Raw genomic sequence first — 15,351 nt, 5'->3', positions numbered from 1 at the left:
CCATTCAGCCCTTCGAGCCAGCACAGCCATTCAATGCGATCATGGCTGATCACTCTCAATCAGTACCCCGTTCCTGCCTTCTCCCCATACCCCCTCACTCCGTTATCCTCAAGATCTCTATCCAGCTCTCTCTTGAAAGCATCCAACGAACTGGCCTCCACTGCCTTCTGAGGCAGAGAATTCCACACCTTCACCACTCTCTGACTGAAAATGTTCTTCCTCATCTCCGTTCTAAATGGCCTACCCCTTATTCTTAAACTGTGGCCCCTTGTTCTGGACTCCCCAAACATTGGGAACATGTTTCCTGCCTCTAATGCACTGTGAATGATTCCATTGTAATCGTGTCGTCTTTCCACTGACTGGTTAGCATGCAACAAATAAATTTCACTGTACCTCGGTACATGTGACAATGATAAAATTAGCTAATAAACTAAACATATCCCTCGACACCTTTTCTATCCATGTACCTGCCCAAATGTATTCAACTGCCTCAACTACCTCCTCTCGCAGGTAGACACAAAATGCCGGAGTAACTCAGCGGGTCAGGCAGCATCTCAGGTGAGATGGAATGGGTGACATTTCGGGTCGAGACCCTTCATCAGTCTGAAGAAGAGTCTCGACCCGAAACGTCACCCATTCCTTCTCTCCCGAGATGCTGCCTGTCCCGTTGAGTAACTCCAGCATTTTGTGTCCACCTTCCCTCTAAACTTGTCCTATCCATGTGCCATCGATTTGAACCGGCATCTGTAGTTATTTTCCTATACCTCCTTTTGCAGCTCGTTACCCTAGCTATTCCCCTCATGATTTTACACACTTCTATAAGATTATTTCTCAGCCTCCTGCACTCCAAGGAATGAAATCCTCGCCTGCCTAATCTCCCCTTATTGCTCAATAATCTTTATACCTCTCTATATATATTTAATTATGCATTTCATGAATGTGCATCTTCCCGTCTCTTTTGCTCACGGTTCATTCTGATCATTCCATTGCCAATGTACAGGTAGGATCATAAGGTCATAAGAGATAGGAGCAGAATTAGGCCATTCGACCCATCAAGTCTACTCCGCCATTCAATCATGGCTGAATTATCTCTCCCTCCTAACCCCATTCTCCTTCCTGCCTTCTCCCCATAACCTCTGACACCCGTACTAATCAAGAATCTATCTCTCTCTACTTTAAAAATATCCATTAACTTGGCCTCCACGGCCGTATGTGGCAAAGAATTCTGTGGCAAAGATTCACCACCCTCTGGCTAAAGAAATTCCTTCTCAGCTCCTTCCTAAAAGAACATCCTTTAATTCTGAGGATATGGCGTCTGGTCCTAGAGTCTCCCAATAGTGGAAACATCCTCTCCACATCCACTCTATCCAGGCCGACACTCGATAATGCTGCACAATTATGTGCCTCATGGTTGTCAATAGACAATAGGTGCAGGTGTAGGCCATTCGGCCCTTCGAGCCAGCACCACCATTCAATGTGATCGTGGCTGATCATCCACAATCAGTACCCCGTTCCTGCCTTCTCCCCATACTCCGCTATCCTTAAGAGCTCTATCTAGCTCTCTCTTAGGGTGGGAGGGTAGGGTGGGAGAGATGGATAAATATATTAAATAACTTTCGCCAGAGGGTGGTGATTTTGTCGGATTCATTGCCACATGTGGCTGTGGAGGCCAAGTCATTGGGTATTTCTAAAGCAGAGATTCACAGGTTCTTGATCAGTAAGGGCATGAAAGGTTACGGGGTGAAGGCAGGAGAATGGGGTTGAGAGGGATGGATAGATCAGCCATGATTGAATGGCGGAGCAGCCTTGATGTGTTGACTGGCCTAATGCTGCTCCTATCTCTTATGATCTTATAATCTCAGAGACTCAAAGATTAGAAAACCACTAGCTTTTTTCTGGACGTGACTTTGAGGGGAGGAGGAGGGAGACGTTTACGATGCGATACGATATATTAATTACGATAGGTTAAAGGTGATTAAGATCTGTACAGAGTGTGGTTGTGTTTCCACATTTTGATTGGATGGATAAATCAAATTGTTACATTCACAAATATGGTTGTACTAAAACAAAGGTGCAGAAAGTAAAAAGGCATAAGTTCAAGCATAACAATTCCACTTAGCGCACTCTGTGATTGACCAATTTAGAGTTTAGTTCAGAGATACAGCGCGGAAACAGGCCCTTCGGCCCACCGGGTCCGTGCCGACCAGCGATCCCCGCACATTAACACTATCCTACACCCACTACGGACAACTTTGACATTTACCAAGCCAATTAACCTTCAAACCTGCACTTCTTTGGAGTGCGGGAGGAAACCGAAGATTTCGGAGAAAACCCACGCAGGTCATGGGGAGAACGTACAAACGGCGTACAGACGGCACCCGTAGTCGGGATCGAACCCGGGTCTCCGGCGCTGCAAGCGCTGTAAGGCAGCAACTCTACCGCTGCGCCACCGTGACCGCCCAGAGCAGAGTAGGAATAATTGCGTGTGCATCAGAAAGAAACCTAAATAACCCTTCTCAGCCTAGGTGCTACATATTGCACGGTTTTGATTCAATTCCTCTTAATCGCTGCTTCAGGTGGTGCAGCGGTAGAGTTGCTGCCTCGCGGCGCCAGAGACCCGTGTTCGATCCTGACTACGGGCGCCGTCCGTACGGAGGTTATACGTTCTCCCCGTGACCTGCGTGGATCCGTTTAGTTCCAGTTTTCAAGACACTGCATGGAGACAGGCTATTCGGCCCATCGAGTCCGTGCCGAGGTGTAGGAACCTGTTTGTACTAGTTCTAGTGTTCTAGACTTTTTTAAAATCCATTCCCGACACCTGTGGGACACCGGGATGAACGAGGAAGCAAGAAAGGGTGATGTGTTTGGATCGTCACCAAATAGTGGACAAGTTAACGTCCCGAATTAGAATCAGAATTCAGAATCAGAATTACCTTTATTTGTCATAAAGAAATCAAGTCTTTTGGACGAGATTTCGTCACCCACAGTCCAACAATAAGAGCAATAAAAATAAGCAAATTACACAATCACAACCAACACAACAACAAAAAAATACCATTGGGCTGGAAGTCACCCAAGTGGAATATGAGGTGCTGTTCCTCCAGTTTGCATGTGGCCTCACCCTGGCAATGGAGATGGCATGGGACATGAAAGATCGGTATGGGAATGGGAAGAGGAATTAAAATGGATAGTAACTGGGAGATCGAGTAGGCCCTGGTGGACCGAGCATACGTTGTTCAACGAATTGGTGAAATGGTCACCGAGTCTACAAGATGTCCTCCATCAGGATGGATAGTTTCTTGAGGCAGAGTGTAGTATGAAGTCAGGGGGCGGTGGACAAGGGTTGGAAGAGGTGGGAGAGCTTCATTATGGCCTGTTCCAGTGGTGTACAGTCATATGTTCCATGTTCACGAAAATAGCCAAAGAGTGCTCTCTCAAAGGATTGTGCATCTGTCCTCTGAGATCACATCCTTGAAAATACTACTCGATAAAAAAAGGCTTTTGGCACATTGGCCTTTATCAGTCAGAGTGCTGAGTTTTGAATTTGGGAGTTCATGTTGCAGTTATATAAGACATTGATGTGGTCATAAAGTCATAGAGTCATAGAGTGATACAGTGTAGAAACAGGCCCCTCAGCCCAACTTGCCCACACCGGCCAACATGCCGCTGCTACACTAGTCCCACCTGCCTGCGTTTGGTCCATATCCCTCCAAACATGTCCCATCCGTGTACCTATCCAACTGTTTCTTAAACGCTGGGATAGTCCCTGCCTCAACTACCTCCTCTGGCAGCTCATTCCATACACCCATCACCCTTTGTGTGAAGCATATTTAGAGTACCGTGTTCAGTTTTGGGCACATAAAAACATAAAATAGGTGCAGGAGTCCATTCAGCCCTTCGAGCCAGCACCACCATTTATTGTGATCATGGCTGATCGTCCACAATCAGTAACCCGTGGCTGCCTCCTCCCCGTACCCCTTGATTCCACTAGCCCCGAGAGCTCTATCTAACTCTCTCTTAAATCCATCCAGTGATTTGGCCTCCACTGCCCTCTGTGGCAGAGAATTCCACAAATTCACAACTCTCTGCATTCCAAGTGTCCTTCCCTTTCTCACCGTCACCCACCTTCTCTCTTCCAGTGCCTTCGGTGTAACAATCTCACTGTAGGACTTGTCCAGGAACGACTCAGTTTCTCGGACGAACCTTGAGGTCATCCACTTGCTTCTCCAGTTCCCCAACACGGTCCTTCAGGAGCTGTATCTGGATACACTTGTCACACTTGTAGCAGCCAGGGGCACCAGCAGTGTCCCTGGCCTCCCACATCCTGCAAGCATCACACTGAATCAGCTTGCTTGCCATTTCCTTCTTGTGTCTCACTCTCTCCAGCATTTGGTGTGGCCTCCTCACCGAAGACCCGCACTTTTCTCACAGGGCACTTCCCTCAACAGGGCCACACCCCTTCAGCAAGCCTTGCTTATATCAGTTGCTAAATTGACTAATTGTCCAATTTACCAATCTTCCAATCTTCCAATCTAATTGTTCAGCCTATCCCCACACTCATTCCTAACCTTCCTTCCTCTGATGAGCTTGAAGGTATGTGCTTTGCCTGACCTGCACTCAAAGACTGCTAACCTGCCGTTTGCACCCGTTTTATACCTGCTCTACCTGTGACTCACCGAGTCCAGCCAACGGTCGTTCTCCCCGTTGCTTTGCCCGATCTGCGCTCAAAGACACCATGTTATAGGTCAGGCAGCACCTCTGGAGAAAAAGAATGGGTGACCAATGGTTTGGAGGGATATGGGCCAAACGCAGGCAGGTGGGACTAGTGTAGATGGGCCTCTCCAGAGATGCTGCCTGACCCGCTGAGTTACTCCAGCATTTTGTGTCTACCGTACATGGGACATGTTGGTCGGCGTGGGCAAGTTGGGCCAAAGTAGCTGTTTCCACGCTGTATCACTCTAAGACTCTATAAGAGTTTTCTTTTGTTGGCAAGCAAATAAAACATGGGGAAAACATAGTTAAAGTCCAGATTATTCAAGATAACAGCTTTTTCAGAGCTTAAGGGCTTAAATGCCTTTTTGCAAAATTAATGTCATTAAGTGGTGCCTGTTTGTTTCTTAAGCCATCAGTGATTAGACATAACACACATCGTTAAATGGCAAACCTGTTAAATTAGATTAGATCCTTTCTCGAGCTTTGAATGCCCTTTTTCTCTACTCCATTGATTTTGAAACGATTTAAAAGATAAAAAAGTCAATCTAAAGTCATCTGAAGTGTCTTGCCCTGGAGCCCAAGAAACATTTCATTTTGTGAAAATTAATTGAAGTTGCCACGCAAGATTCAAGTTACTGAGAGTTACTCTTTAAAGCTATTGTGTGGATTCATAATTGCCTGTGGAATACACAGTGGCTCAGCGGTAGAGTTGCTACCCGGGTTCCATCCTGACTACGGGTACTGTCTGTGTGGAGTTTGTACGTTCTCTCTCTGACCGCCTGGGTTTTCTCCCGGTGCTTCGGTCCGTACAGATTTGTAGGCTAATTGGCTTGGTATAATTGTAAATTCCGTGTGTGTACACCCAACATCCACACCGGCCAACATGTCCCATCCACACTAGTCCCACCTGCCAGTATTTGGCCGACATCCCTCTAAACCTGTCCTATCCATGTACCTGTCTAAATGTTCCTTAAACGTCGCGACATTAAATAATAGTTGGGAGATGAATGGATTCTGCAGTTGTACAGGGCCCTAGTGAGACCGCATCTGGAGTACTGTGTGCAGTTTTGGTCTCCAAATTTGAGGAAGGATATTCTTGCTATTGAGGGCCTGCAGCGTAGGTTTACAAGGCTAATTGCGGGAATGGCGGGACTGTCATATGTTGACTGGAGCGACTAGGCTTGTATACACTGGAATTTAGAAGGATGAGAGGAGATCTTATCGAAACATATAAGATTATTAAGGGGTTGGACACGTTAGAGGCAGGAAACATGTTCCCAATGTTGGGGGAGTCCAGAACAAGGGGCCACAGTCTAAGAATAAGGGGTAGGCCATTTAGAACTGAGATGAGGAAAAACGTTTTCAGTCAGAGAGTTGTGAATCTGTGGAATTCTCTGCCTCAGAAGGCAGTGGAGGCCAAGTCTCTTAATGGATTCAAGAGAGAGCTAGATAGAGCTCTTAAGGATAGCGGAGTCAGGGGGTATGGGGAAAAGGCAGGAACGGGGTACTGATTGAGAATGATCAGCCATGATCACATTGAATGGTGGCGCTGGCTCGAAGGGCCGAATAGCCTCCTCCTGCACCTATTGTCTATTGTCTATTGTATCTCGATTCTCAACCTCGAAATGGGAGAATAGTGGATTATACCAGAAGACATCTGTATGCATGGCTTCCTGTGACTCTCATTGTTACTTCCCTTATCACTCCATATAAACATAGAAACATAGAAAATAGGTGCAGGAGTAGGCCGTTCGGCCCTTTGGGACAGCACTGCCATTCAATAAGATCATGGCTGATCATCCAAAATCAGTAACCCGTTCCTGCTTTTTCCCCATAGCCCTTGATTCCCTTAGCCCGAAGAGCTAAATCCGCACCGCCCAGCGATCCCCGCACATTAACACTATCCCACACTATCCCACACCCACTAGGGGCAATTTTTACATTTACCCAGTCAATTAACCTACATACCTGTACGTCTTTGGAGTGTGGGAGGAAACCGAAGATCTCGGAGAAAACCCACGCAGATCACGGGGAGAACGTACAAACTCCATACAGACGGCGCCCGTAGTCGGGATCGAACCTGAGTCTCCCGTGCTGCATTCGCTGTAAGGCGGCAACTCTACCGCTGCGCCACTGTGCCGCCCTCCATGTATTGCTTCATTATATACCCAGTTGAACCTCCACCTCTATTAGTCATAGTCATACAGTGTGGAAACAGGCCCTTCAGCCTGACCTGTCCTCACCGACCAACATGCCCCATCTACACTAGTCCCACCTGCCTGTGTTTGGCCCATATCCCTCTAAACCTGCCCTATCCATGTAGCTGTCTAACTGCTTCTTAAACGTTGCGATAGTCCCTGCCTCAACTAACTCCCAGCAGCTCGTTCCATGCACCCACCGCCCTTTGTGGGAAAAAAATAATCCTCTGTTTCCCATTAAATCTTCACCCCCCCTCCTCACCTTAAACCCGTGTCCAAACCTGCTCAACCTCTCCCTATAGCTCAGGCCCTCAGTTCCTGGCAACATCCTCGTAAACATTCAAACTACTTTTGACTGGGTGGAATTAATATATGGCATTGATTTAACAGCATATGAGACCTTTCAAATCTACAGTTTCTCCAACGTCATCTCTATGTAATTTTAGGCGCTGTGTTTGATTTCTTCATTTTATTGCTACGACTCTCCTGTTTAAAACCTCAAATATGCAATTTGGTTCAGGCCACAAGACAACTTGGATCTTGCTTCGCCGTGGTAATATTATATCTATTGTTATGTTCATCCCCAATACCATTATCTCCGAAGCTGTAGATTTATCCAAACACCTCAAACACCTCAGTGCAAACACCTCAGAAGTGGTGATCTCGCGCAGGTCGGAGTGAGTAGAGTAGTGATTAAATTTTGAAGTGGGCCTTTTTGACCAAGTTGAGGAGATCTAGTTGCTCAATCACCTTTTTAAATGACTGAACATCGGGAGAGGCACGTGTGTTGGGTGGTAACATATTCCATTCTCTTATCTTCCTAGAGTAAAGGGAATAATTGGTAGCAACGTTTATTGAAATTTAGCGAGTCGATCATGTAGGGGCTTGACAAAATTATCTCGGAAAGGATAAATCGAATAACCAATTAGCAGAAATAAACATTTAAGAATTACAAAGGTCGAAAATCAAACATAAAACAGCAGAAGGCCGGATGAAAACTGAGAATTTTCAAAGTAAACGTGACTGGATTAAAATAAAAACACCCAAGGCAAGTATTTTGCTTCTCACACATCACAGCTGGGATTTACTCTGTTGCACTGAATGTCTATGGCAGTGCATACATTCACAAATTGTCAAACAAGGTTTTTGTTTGATCAGATGTATGGAGGTTTCCATTAACATTTCAAATCAGGAGATGTGAGGAGTGACAGGGGAAATAGTAAAAATAGATGAAAATCGGGACATGTTGGAAGACATAAAGGAAGCTGAGAAATTGGACGTTGCAATGCCCAGAGGAACATTCTGGAAAATTACCAACAATGTATAAGGAATGACAAACTGGCTTTCAATCAGCTTAATTAACCATCAAAGGATAATCGAAGTATGGGCAAGCCTCGAAGAAATAAAGGCAAGGTTTATGAGGAAAGGATGTGGCTTTGTCGAATTATTCTGAATAAACATAGATTCAAGTTATGTTTAGTTTAATTTAGAGATACAGCGCGGAAACAGGCCCTTCGGCCCACCGAGTCTGCAACGACCAGCGATCCCCGCGCACTAACACTATCCTACACACACTGGGGACCTATCCTACACACACTCGGGACGTATATATGTATATATCATTTAATATATGATTATTTATATGTTATTTAATATACAACGGGCGTTTGGGGCGGTACGATGGCGTAGCGGTAAAGTTGCTGCCTTACAGCGCATTCAGCGCCAGAGACCCGGGTACGATCCCGACTACGGGGGCTTGTCTGTACGGAGTTTGTACGTTCTCCCCGTGACCTGCGTGGGTTTTCTCCGAGGTTTTAGGTTTCCTCCCACACTCCAAAGACCTAGAGATTTGTAGGTTAACTGGCTTGGTATAAATGTAAATTGTCCCGAGTGTGTAAGGATAGTGCTAGTGTGCGGGGATCGCTGGTCAGCACGGACTCGGTGGGACGAAGGGCCTGTTTTTCGCACTGTAGCTCTACATCTGTATCTGTACAAAGAAAATATTGACCTGCTCATCTCACCAACAGGAATGTTGTGCCTTCTGTCTTAAAATATATCAATGAACTAAACATTCCAAGGGCTTCAGTGGGAATACTGAAAACTGACATTTGGTTACCACATTTGTCTGAAGCTTAATGGTATAGATTTCATCAATATTTAGGCCTGCGTATTTAACTTAGTTTTTGCCCGCTTTGACCTATTAAGCATTATTCTCTTTAGCTTAAGTCAATACCTGCTACCAAAAACCTCCAATGGTACATTTTGATAAATATTTTCTCCTTAACGTCTTCTGAAAGAATCAATGAATTTATTTAACCCTTGCCCCTGAATCCAGTGAGGGATTTTAATTTTGGTTGAGAGATGTCAGATTCTCTCCAGCGATGTGTTTCTGGGCAATGTCAGAAAGGCTTTCATCTCAACATTACATCATCCACATTATAAACGTTGTATAATGGAGTATTAAAAAATATATTGTTTGCACCAGTGGCGCAGCGGTAGAGTTGCTGCCTTACAGCGCTTGCAGCGCCAGAGACCCGGGTTCGATCCCGACTACGGGCGCCGTCTTTACAGAGTTTGCGCGTTCTCCCCGTGACCTGCGTGGGTTTTCTCCAAGATCTTCGGTTTCCTCCCACACTCCAAAGACGTACAGGCTTGTAGGTTAACTGGCTTGGTGGAAGTGTAAATTGCCCCTAGTGTGTGTACGATAGTGTTAGTGTGCGGGGATCGCTGGTCGGCGCGGACTCGGTGGGCCGAAGGGCCTGTTTCCGCGCTGTATCTCTAAACTAGACTAAGCACCGCTTGGATATTTGTTTAATATTGTGCAACACGTGCGTACAATGAATGACTGAGAGAAAGGACCAGCGTTAGATTTGCTCCCTTACAGCGCCAGAGACCCGGGTTTGATCCCGACTACGGGTGCTGTCTGTACGGAGTTCGTACGTTCTCCCCGGGAACCTCGCGGGTTTTCTCCGGGTGCTCCGGTTTCCTCCCACACTCCAAAGACGCACGTCCTAACCGTTTGGTTGCCTCCAACAATTTTACAATTTTTACAGGAGCCAATCAACCTACAAACCTGTAAGTCTTTGGAGAATGGGAGGAAACCGAAGCACCTGGAGAAAGCCCGCGCAGGTCACGGGGAGAACGTACAAACTCCAAGCAGACAGCACCCGTAGTTGGGATCCAACCCGGGTCTCTGGCGCAGTGAGGCAGTAACTCTACCACTGTGCCACCGTGCCACCGTTATCCATTACAATATTAAACCTAAACTTAAACCTATACTGCCATATGCCTGCTTTAAGTTCTCCTTCTCTGAGTTCTGCAACACCCTCTCTTGCTGCGCCCCCTCAATGATCCTAATGGTCTCGTTTCCATCGCCCCTGACTCTCAGTCTGAAGAAGGGTCTCGACCCGAAACCTCACCCATTCCTTCTCTCCAGAGATGCTGCCTGACCCGCTGAGTTACTCCAGCATTTTGCGTCTACCTGCTTTAACAACGACTGACAGAGGCAGTGTCATTCAGATCGATGGGCAACCAGTCATGAAGCCAAGTATGCTCCTGATCTTTAGCACAAGGATGGTGAATCTGTGGAATTCAGTGCCACAGAAATCTGTGGAGGCCAAGTCAGTGGATATTTTTAGGGCAGAGCTCGATAGATTCTTGATTAGTATGGGTGTCCGGGGTTATGGGGAGAAGGCAGGAGAATGGGGTTGAGAGGAAGAGATTGATCAGCCATGATTGAATGACGATGTATACTTGATGTGCCGAATGGCCTCATTCTTCTCCTATCACTTATGAACAGGAACTTCAGCGAAAAAGAATTGTCCTTGTCATCTTGAAGTATCTGCCATGATCACATTGAATGGCTTAGTTTAGTTTAGTTTAGAGATACAGAACGGAAACAGGCCCTTCGGCCCACCGGGTCCGCGCCGACCAGCGATCCCCGCACACTAACACTACCCTACAAACACTGGGGGCAATTTTTCCCACTTACCAAGCCAATTAACCCCTACAAACCTGTACGTCTTTGGAGTGTGGGAGGAAACCGAAGATCTCGGAGAAAACCCACGCAGGTCACGGGGAGAACGTACAAACTCCGTACAGACGGCGCCCGCAGTCGGGATCGAACCCGGGTCTCCGGCGCTGCATTCGCTGTAAGGCAGCAACTCTACCGCTGCGCCACCGTGCCGCGCCTGCGGTGCTGGCTCGAAGGGCCGAATGGCCTACCCCTGCACCTATTGTCTATTGTCCATTACCTCCAGCTTCATGACTACGATTTCCGCTGGCTGGCAAGACCGTTAAGCTTGGCCACCAATGCCATGATCTGCACAGACAGCAGATGTTCTGCACTGGTTGGCAAAGTTGGGTTCAGAGCATGGCACTCACTTGCTTCTCAAATGCCTTTGTGCTTCAAAATTCAGTAGGATCGGTGGTGCGGTGCTAATGTGCTCAATCTGTGCATAAGACCCATGAAGCTGGCAGATTCGACAGTTAAAGCTGAAACATTCGCTACGGTAATGTTAACTCATCAATCATCCAATTGACTCAACCCTCTCAGGTGGAACGGTCAGGATGAGGGAGGCTGTGGTTACAGAGCCAGAGCCTTCCTTCAAAGGCAAACAATCTTAGTTCCACTTTCTGGTCCCGTGAGTTCATCATTTCATAGGAGCAGGATTAGGCCATTCGGCCCATCGTCCAATCCACCATTCAATCATGGAACAGCACCTCATATTTCGCCTGGGCAGCTTGCAGCCCAGTGGTATGAACACCGACTTCTCCAACTTTAGATAGTTCCTCTGTCCCTCTCTTCCCCTCCCCTTCCCAGAACTCCCTCTATCTTCCTGTTTCCACCTATATCCTTCCTTTGTCCCGCCCCCCCTGACATCAGTCTGAAGAAGGGTCTTGACCCGAAACGTCGCCCATTCCTTCTCTCCCGAGATGCTGCCAGACCTGCTGAGTTACTCCAGCATTTTGTGAATAAATACCTTCGATTTGTACCAGCATCTGCAGTTATTTTCTTATTCAATCATGGCTGATCCATCTCTCCCTCTCAACACCATTCTCCTGCTTTCTCCCCATAACCCCTGACACCCGTACTAATCAAGAATCTATCTATCTCTGCCTTAAAAATATCCATTGACTTGGCCTCCACAGCCTTCTGCGGCATAGAATTCCACAGATTCACCACCCTCTCACTAAAGAAATTCCTCGTCATCTCCTTCCTAAACGAACGTCCTTTAATTCTGAGGCTATTACCTCTAGTCCTAGACTCTCCCACTAGTGGAAACATCCTCTCTGCATCCACTTTCACTATTCGGTTTGTTTTAATGAGGTCCCCCCTCATTAGAAACATATAGAAAATAGGTGCAGGAGGAGGCCATTCAGCCCCTCGAGCCAGCACCGCCATTCATTGTGATCCATGGCTGATCATCCACAATCAGTAACCCGTGCCTGTCTTCTCCCCATATACCTTGATTCCGCTAGCCACTAGAGTTCCTACTAACCCTCTCTTAACTTCATCCAGTGAATCGGCCTTCACTGCCTTCCATGGCAGAGAATTCCACAAATTCACAACTCTCTGGGTGAAAAAGATTTTTCTCATCTGTTTTAAATAGCCTTCTAAACATTCTTCTAAACTCCAGCAAGTACCGGCACAGTGCTGTCAAACGCTTACCATATGGAATCATTCATTCCTGGGATCATTCCCATAAACCTCCTCTGGACCCTCTCCAGAGCCAGCACATCCTTCCTCAGATATGGTGCTCAAAATTGCTCACAATGCTCCAAATGCGGCCTGACAGCAATTCTTCCCACAGGCCATCAGGACTGTCAACTCCAGGGACTAAATTTTGTCCACACTATATTAACTTCATTAACTTTATTTATATGCTGTAACTGTAATTCTTTTTTGTGCACAATCCGCAGGCATTGCCAATTTCATTTCACTGCACATTGTGTATGTGTATGTGACAAATAAACTTGACTTGACTTGACACAGCACCTTATAGAGCCTCAGCATTACATCCCTGTTTTTGTATGCTAGCCCTCTCGAAATAACTGCCGGCATTGCGTTTGCCTTCTTTACTACCGAAGAAGTTCCTTGTTTCTACTTTAAAATGTTAATATCCTTTACTTGATGGGTTTTCAGAGTCTGCGTCGTTTTTCATGACAGCGACAAACTTTTCAAAATGTACTTTGCTTCAAACAGTGGAGATTATTTGCAAATTTTAGGGGGGATCTTCCTGCAAGTCAGTGATAAAGTTCTTATTGTGCTAACGATCTGTAAACCGCAAGCTTCAATAGCTAAACAACAAGACATTTCTACTTTCTTGGGTGATAGCTATCTGGTGATAGTCGGCTTAGACATTTGATCCATTGTTTTATGAAAAGGATGTAAAATGAGCATCAGTGTAACCGGAAAACAAACATGGGAATGAGTCATAAATCCGAAACCTCAAAGCCATTCTGTGCACAAGGATTAACGGATTTTCTCGCTTTAGTCTTGGCAATGTGCAGTCACATATACGCAAGCTAAAAACGAGGCACAATATGTTCCAAATACTCAGTGGTTAAAGCTGGACTTGTGCAGCAAGATGTATAGTCAATGCTTCAAGTTTAGTTTAGTTTAGTTTATACTACAGATACTAGAGGAACAAGATGGACCACTCTGTCGAAATCGCCTATACTGAAGTGTAGTATGCCTCTCGCAGTGTAATCAGTGTTTTGGGGGAACAGTATGTGTGATGATACCATTAAAATGCAGAATATATCTCATCTATCAATTCACAGATTTTTGTTATTTTCCTTTTAAAATGTTTCTGCAAGTTTCTGCCTACTAAAATGGCGCCGTGACATACTATGGTTTCTAGGGTCGAGTGGTCTATCTTGCTCTGCTCTATTATCTTTGGTTTAGAGCTATAGTGCAGAAACGTCACCAGTCTGAAGAAGGGTCACGACCTGAAACGTTACCTATTCCTTTTCTCCCGTCCCGCTGGGTCATACTCCAGCATTTTGTGTCGACCTTACAGATAAAGTGACGTTTCAGGTCAGGGCTCTTCTTCAGATCCGACCCAAAATGTCACCTATCCATGTTCTCCAGGGACGCTCTCTGACCCGCTGAGTTACTCCAGCAATCTGTGTCTTTTTTTGTTTGTTGGTAAACCAGCAACTGCAGTTCTTTGTCTGAATGGTGTCAAGTTAGGAAACGGGGACGTACAACGAGATCTGGGTGTCCTAGTGCATCAGTCACTGAAAGGAAGCATGCAGGTACAGCAGGCAGTGAAGAAAGTCAATGGAATGTTGGCCTTCATAACAAGAGGAGTTGAGTATAGGAGCAAAGAGGTCCTTCTGCAGTTGTACAGGGCCCTAGTGAGACCGCACCTGGAGTACTGTGTGCAGTTTTGGTCTCCAAATTTGAGGAATGATATTCTTTGCTATTGAGGGCGTGCAACGTAGGTTTACTAGGTTAATTCCCGGAATGGCGGGACTGCCATACGTTGAAAGACTGGAGCGACTAGGCTTGTATACACTGGAATTTAGAAGGATAAGAGGAGATCTTATCGAAACGTATAAGATTATTAAGGGGTTGGACACGTTAGAGGCAGGAAACATGTTCCCAATGTTGGGGGAGTCCAGGACAAGGGGCCACAGTTTAAGAATAAGGGGTAGGCCATTTAGAACTGAGATGAGGAAAAACTTTTTCAGTCAGAGAGTTGTGAATCTGTGGAATTCTCTGCCTCAGAAGGCAGTGGAGGCCAGTTCTCTGAATGCATTCAAGAGAGAGCTAGATAGAGCTCTTAAGGATAGCGGAGTCAGGGGGTATGGGGAGAAGGCAGGAACGGGGTACTGATTGAGAATGATCAGCCATGATCACATTGAATGGCGGTGCTGGCTCGAAGGGCAGAATGGCCTCCTCCTGCACCTATTGTCTATTGTCTATTGTCTATTGTGTCTACATTATTCGGAGTTTCTCGGTGAGCCACGGTGCCTTTCGCCTTCCTTTTTATAATGACGATGTGTGCGGTAGATAAGATTTGTTCATCTACCCTTCCTTGTCACCTCCTTCTGCTATCTACATGTGCACATTCCTGTTAAGTGCCACAGAGCAAACCAGCCAGATGATTGTCCCTGCCCAGATTTGCCTCCTATTCCCTTACTGCAATAAAGAACAGATCCTGTTAAATAACAATTTGACTTCTCTGCTCTTTCAGAACAAGCATTTCGAGTGACACGTACTTGCTAAAAAGATAAGGTTGTCTCTCCCTGATCAATCTCAGCGACATCCCGTCCCCTTGCTGCACCATTACTCCAAGCTCGCGCGTGTAAGGATACTTCTCAATGATTGAAATGTAATTACTGGGTACACAAATGGGCTGGTGCAAAATGGCAGCTCAGAGAGATAGAAGTCACAATAGACAATAGACAATAGACAATAGGTGCAGGA

Source organism: Rhinoraja longicauda, chromosome 5 (genome assembly GCF_053455715.1).
Source record: "Rhinoraja longicauda isolate Sanriku21f chromosome 5, sRhiLon1.1, whole genome shotgun sequence".
NCBI classification, from domain to species: Eukaryota; Metazoa; Chordata; class Chondrichthyes; order Rajiformes; family Arhynchobatidae; genus Rhinoraja; species Rhinoraja longicauda.
This window is presented reverse-complemented; position numbering follows the sequence as displayed.